A 5,680-nucleotide genomic window follows, 5' to 3' on the forward strand; every position below is an offset into this window, starting at 1 on the left:
GAGAGCCACGTGTGGAAACATTATAGTCAAATTGTTAAATGCCAAAGACAAAGAGAAAATCATGAAATCAAGAAGAGATAAACAACTCATCACATACAAGGGCCCCAAAATAAGATGAACAGCTGACTTTTCTTCAGATAGTATAGTCCAGAGTCAATAAAACACATCTAAATTGCTGGGAGGAAAATCCTGTTCATCAATAATTCTTTTTTTTTTCCCCCAAGTTTTCTTTTAAAGGAAATGTTTAAAGTACCCAACCTTAAAAAGTGACTTCAGGAAAAGAAATGCAAGTAACTGTGGATCTGAAGAATGTCTGTAGGGAATGATCTATAGCTTCCTCTTAAATACAATCTGAAACTTTCAATGCATGATGCCCAAGGTCAAGAATTCTATATTTAGCAAAACTATCATTCAAAAATGAAGGTGAAGTAAAGACATTTCCAGGTAATCAAAGACTTGAGAGTATTTGTTGATAGCAGACCTGCCTTACAAGAGTACAAGAGGAAGTTTTACAGGCTGAAAGGAAGTAACACTCGACAACAATTGGAGACCATACAAAAAATATAAATAGTACCAATTATAGTAATTACATAAAGCATAAATGTATGCTCTTATTTAGATTAAATTTTGATATCAAAAGTGATCATTTATCTTTCCCTTCCTACCCCAGCACTGGCTCCCATGGTGGTTTCATGCATGAATCTCTGTTCCAGTAAACCATGACTTCTTATATTTGCCTGTCTCTGCAATCTTAGGGGCAGTAGTTTTCCCTGTGTCCTCACCTTTCTTATGGATTCAAGAACTGTTGATTTTTCAGCCTGTTCAGGCTTTCACTTTCTTTCATTAGGATAGAATGGTGTGTTCCATGCTCCTTACATGTGGAACCAGGAACCAGAATTCCCAATCAGATTTTTTTTTTTTGTCAAAAAAATTCTTTCAAATAAATCCCCTTTCAAGCATCCAAGTTGAATTAATTCTAGATTTAGTTAACTGTATGTATTATTATAATTTATTTCAGTTTATGGTGTACACTGAACATCTTAAGTCTGAATTTTATGCTGTAGACCATATTTTGACCTCATAGAAATCTCAAGAACTAGAATCAGTGGGCATCAATTTAAAGGGCTATATACTTATAATATTAACAATAGGCTGAGGTTATAAGAACATTTTTTTTGAAATTTGTACTTGAAGCTCACTTTTATGCTGGCCCTAGTTGTGTCAGATGACACATCACCAGTCACCTGAAACCTTGACACCAGTGACTTTATTTACAATATTTCTGTCTGGAAATTTTGCAAAACTACTTGAGAAGAGATTTTAATATCCTTCCAATAATCCTGGAAAAGAGCTTTATTATCTACAATTATGTCAAGGCATTCTTGACATCTTTACTTTTTTTTTTGCGGTACGTGGGCCTCTCATTGTTGTGGCCTCTCCTGTTGCGGAGCACACGCTCCGGACGCGCAGGCTCAGCGGCCATGGCTCATGGGCCCAGCCACTCCGCGGCATGTGGGATCTTGCCGGACCGGGGCACAAACCTGTGTCCACTTCATCGGCAGGCGGACTCCCAACCACTGTGCCACCAGGGAAGCCCCGACATCTTTACTTTTAAGTGTTACAGACTCTGGTTAGAGTTGGTCATTGAGATCAACTAATTTTAACATTTGCTGATCTCACTATCACGTTTGAAGTAAGCTCTAAAGGCATAGCTTTACCAGATGATCACCATGGTGAGATGAGAAATACAGAGGCAATGTCTTCTTCTGGCTAATGCTATCCTGAAAATGGTAGAAATAATGAAGATATAAGAGTCAAAAGGACAATTGCAAAGGTAGTAGTCAGAAGACTGTCAGTGACAGAATCAGTGATTGGACTAGCAGAAACCAGGTCCAACATGACTTAGACATAACAGAGAAAATGATCAGTGAGTGGATCACAAAAGGTTAGCTAGAGAGTGGCCACAGCCTGAACCAGTGATAGAAGCAATCCTGTTGCACACACTGAGGATGCCAGCCTGACACACGTCCTCCAGTTCTTGAACTGAGTAAGAGTGGGTTGCAGGTGCCAGTGAAAAGGTATTACCCCATTACTGCTATGGGTTGGTGATAAGAAAGCAAAGAAGATGATGATCTGTGTTTCACAGTTCTCCAAGACTCAGATACTGATTCTTGCCTACAAGACTTGAAAGCAAAATGAGATAATGCCCGTGCTGAACATCTTTGAAGGAAACAGGACACTAAAAAAGAAACACAGGGAGAATGTGAAAGTGATAGCTAGTAAAGATTATAGTCCCAATGATGACATTATCAGCCACTGTTATGAAGTATAGGCTTAGGGGCAGAAAAAAACACTCTTGAAAAATAACTCACTCACCTCTACATATACCATTTCATTGAAAAATTTTACAATAAGAAGAGATTTAGAGAAAGTCAACATTATTTATTAACACCAGGTACTGTTCTTTTTCTCTAGGGAGTATACTCTATAGATCAAGAAAGAGACATGTCAAAATTTACTTCAAAGGAACATTGACCTCCATGTCTGGAAATGTGGGTAGTAGGGTAGCCTGAATGGCCCTTCCCAAGCCTGGCCAAGTACTAGTCATCTTCTCTACACAAAGAAGCAGGAAAGGAGAGCCCAGGACTCAGAATACTGTTCTGGCACACTCCCGGGGCACATACTTTGTGTTGGCAGTCACATTGACAGAGACGAATGGATCAATCCCAGATATTCATCATCCTTCCCTGTGTTGCTGCCTCCTCATTGTGTCATCAAAGGCCCAGATCAAGGATGAGTACAGAAGGTATTGAAGTGCCAGGCTCACTCAACACCTGCATCTTCTTTGACCTGTACCCACCTCCTTAATGGTCAAGTAAGGTAGTTGTTTTCATAATTCTGCTGTTCATCTTATGTTGAAATTTTCCCTCCCTCCAACCCCTGTCCTAAATTTAGTAAATCATGAAAAACTTCTTAATTTGTTCTCAAGAATGGCGAGCTTTTGGCCAGTGGAAGAGCACTGATGTTCCCCTGAGCCTCAGACATTATTCAATAGTGCTGCTCAGAGTACTGTGTAATCTGTTGTATAGTTAGAAACTTACCTCTCCCTTTCCTTTGTCCAGTTCATTCAGATCCAGATCTTCCTTAGAGTTTAGGCCAAACTCTACTGCTGTTACTGAGATCCTCTTTAAAGATTTCTCCAGCTTTGGGTGGTAGCACCGCCTTGTTCTCTTTTTTTGTCCTTTTGACTTTGTACCTGCTGACTCTCTGGCAGTGTCATCATTGTGACTATCATTTGCTTGGGTTGTCACCTCCATACTCTGTTGTACTCCTTCCTGAGCATGCTGTTCATCTCTGAGACCTGCTACACTCTGGTCCCTACATTCTGTCTGGCCTCCTGAGCCCATTGCCATTCAAGACTATGACATCTAGCTCTTGAATGCATGAGCTATTTCATGTATGTAACCAACAACTGTTTCCTGTTCATGGCCATGCAGTATGAACACCATGTGGCCATCTGCAGCCCCACTATGGGATTCAGTCATTGTATTAGAGTTTTCCAGAGAAACAGAACCAAGAGAATATATATTGATATATGTAAGAGATTTATTATAGGGATTGGCTCATGTGGTCATGGAGGCCAAGAAGTCCCACAGTGTGCCCTCTGAAAGGTGAATAGCCAGGAAGTCTGGTGGTATCATTTAGTCTGAGTCTGAGGGCCTGAGGATCAGGGGGCAAATGGTATAAATCCCAGTCTCAGTCTGAAAACCTGAGAACCAGGAATGCTGATGTCTGAGGGCAGGAGAAGATGGATGTCTCAGCTCAAGCAGAGACAATTTGCCCTTCCTTTGCCTTTTGATTCTATTCAGGCTCTCAACAGATTGGATCATGCCTGCCCACATTGGTGAGGGTGATCTTTACTCAGTCTACTGATTTAAATGCTAATCTCTTCTGGAGACACCTTCACAGACATACCCAGAATCAATATTTTACCAACTAAATCTCTAGACATCCTTAGCCCAGTTAAGTTGACACACCATCACAGTCACCCTAGGTAAGAGGCCTATGCCAGTTGGCATCTGGGTCACTGGGAACTGGCCTGGACATGACACTGTACAGGTAACATCTGTGTTTGGCCTGCCCTTCTGTGATACCTTGGTCATCTCTCACTTCTTTTGTGATGTGAGGTACCTGCGGGAGCTGGCCTGCACAGACAGACATCACTGTCAGTGAGATCATCAAGTTGTCATCAGTGTCTGTGACTTTGTTTTACTCGTGGGCCTGGTCTCCGTCTCCTATGTTGTCATCTTCTGCACCATATTTAAGATTGCTTCATAATCTTAAGATTGCCTTGGAATCTTAAGGCCTTTGCCTTTAAGAGTCAGTAGAAGGCTTTTGCCACCTGTACCCCCCACCTCACAGTGATCATCATCCACTATGGCTGTGCCTCCATCATTTACCTGAAGCCTAAGTCCCAGAGTTCCCTGGGGCAGGACAGACCCATCTCAGTGACCTACACCATCCTCACTACCTGGTGGACCTTGTCATGTACAACCTAGGGAACAAGGAGGTCAAAGCTGCTCTTCACACAGCCACGGCTTAGATACTACTCAGGGACTTCCCTGGTGGTCCAGTGGTAAAGAACCTGCCTTACAATGCAGGGGACATGGGTTTGATCCCTGGTCAGGGAACTAAGATCCCACATGCGGCAGGGCAACTAAGCCCGCGTGCCACAAACTACAGAGCCCACGTGCTCTGGACCCTGCGTGCTGCAACTAGAGAGAGAAAACCCGCATGCCACAACTAGAGAGAAGCCTGTGTGCCACAAAGAAAGATCCCATATTCCTCAATGAAGATCCTGTGTGCTGCAACTAAGAACTGATGCAGCCAAAAATAAATAATAATTTTATTTTTAAAGATACTACTCAACCCTCAGTGCATCAGACTATGACAGCTTCTCTTTGTGTACTCACTCTTCCAAAGTGTTTACGGTCAGGAACACCCTCCACTACACCAGGTGCCTCCGTGGGTTCTGCTCCTGCAATGGCATCTCAGGAGACAGCTCCTCTCAGACTGCCAGTCACATTCCCATGAATAGCATAGGGAGGACAGCTGCTGGTCTATAGGGTGCTTGTGTGTATTTGAGAAAAAAAAAAAACATTCCATCCCCTCCTCTAGACACTGCTGTCAGAAGTTGCCATAGTTATTTTACTGCCTCTCCCGGGAAATTATCATAAATCTATGATGCCTAAAATGTGAATCGCACTCCCTTAGATGTGGCACTGTCACGTACTGCACAACCTGCAGAATCCTATGCTGTGCTTCTGACTGTACAGCTGAAAAAGGGGCCTAGAAACAAGTAAGTGCCAGTTTCTTTCCCAGAGTCTTTATTTAGTCCTGGATTGTCTGAAAGGCTGAAGTCACTGACTACTATTATCCACTAGAATACCTCCAGTTTCTCTAAGTCAAGTCTGGTCAAGAGAATGTTTAAAACTTATAAGTTCTGCAGTTATTACAAAGGTGAGACCCAACACGGGGATCCTAGACAGGACTAGCCTCTCTGGGTCCTGTAAACCAGAACCATCCCCAAATCTAGCAAGAGCTAGTGGTACAAATTTACATGCATTTAGTTAACTGCCATGGTTGCTCACCCTGCCAACATCCTAGGGTATCTTCCTAA

General features: G+C 42.5%; 1 pseudogene; it reads left to right on the forward strand.

The window, feature by feature from the left end:
• Nucleotides 1–3,507: 3,507 nt before the first annotated feature.
• LOC141276777 (olfactory receptor 10J3-like) lies at nt 3,508–5,469 on the forward strand (annotated as a pseudogene).
• The last annotated feature ends 211 nt before the right edge of the window (nt 5,470–5,680 follow it).

Source organism: Tursiops truncatus, chromosome 1, assembly GCF_011762595.2.
Source record: "Tursiops truncatus isolate mTurTru1 chromosome 1, mTurTru1.mat.Y, whole genome shotgun sequence".
NCBI lineage: Eukaryota > Metazoa > Chordata > Mammalia > Artiodactyla > Delphinidae > Tursiops > Tursiops truncatus.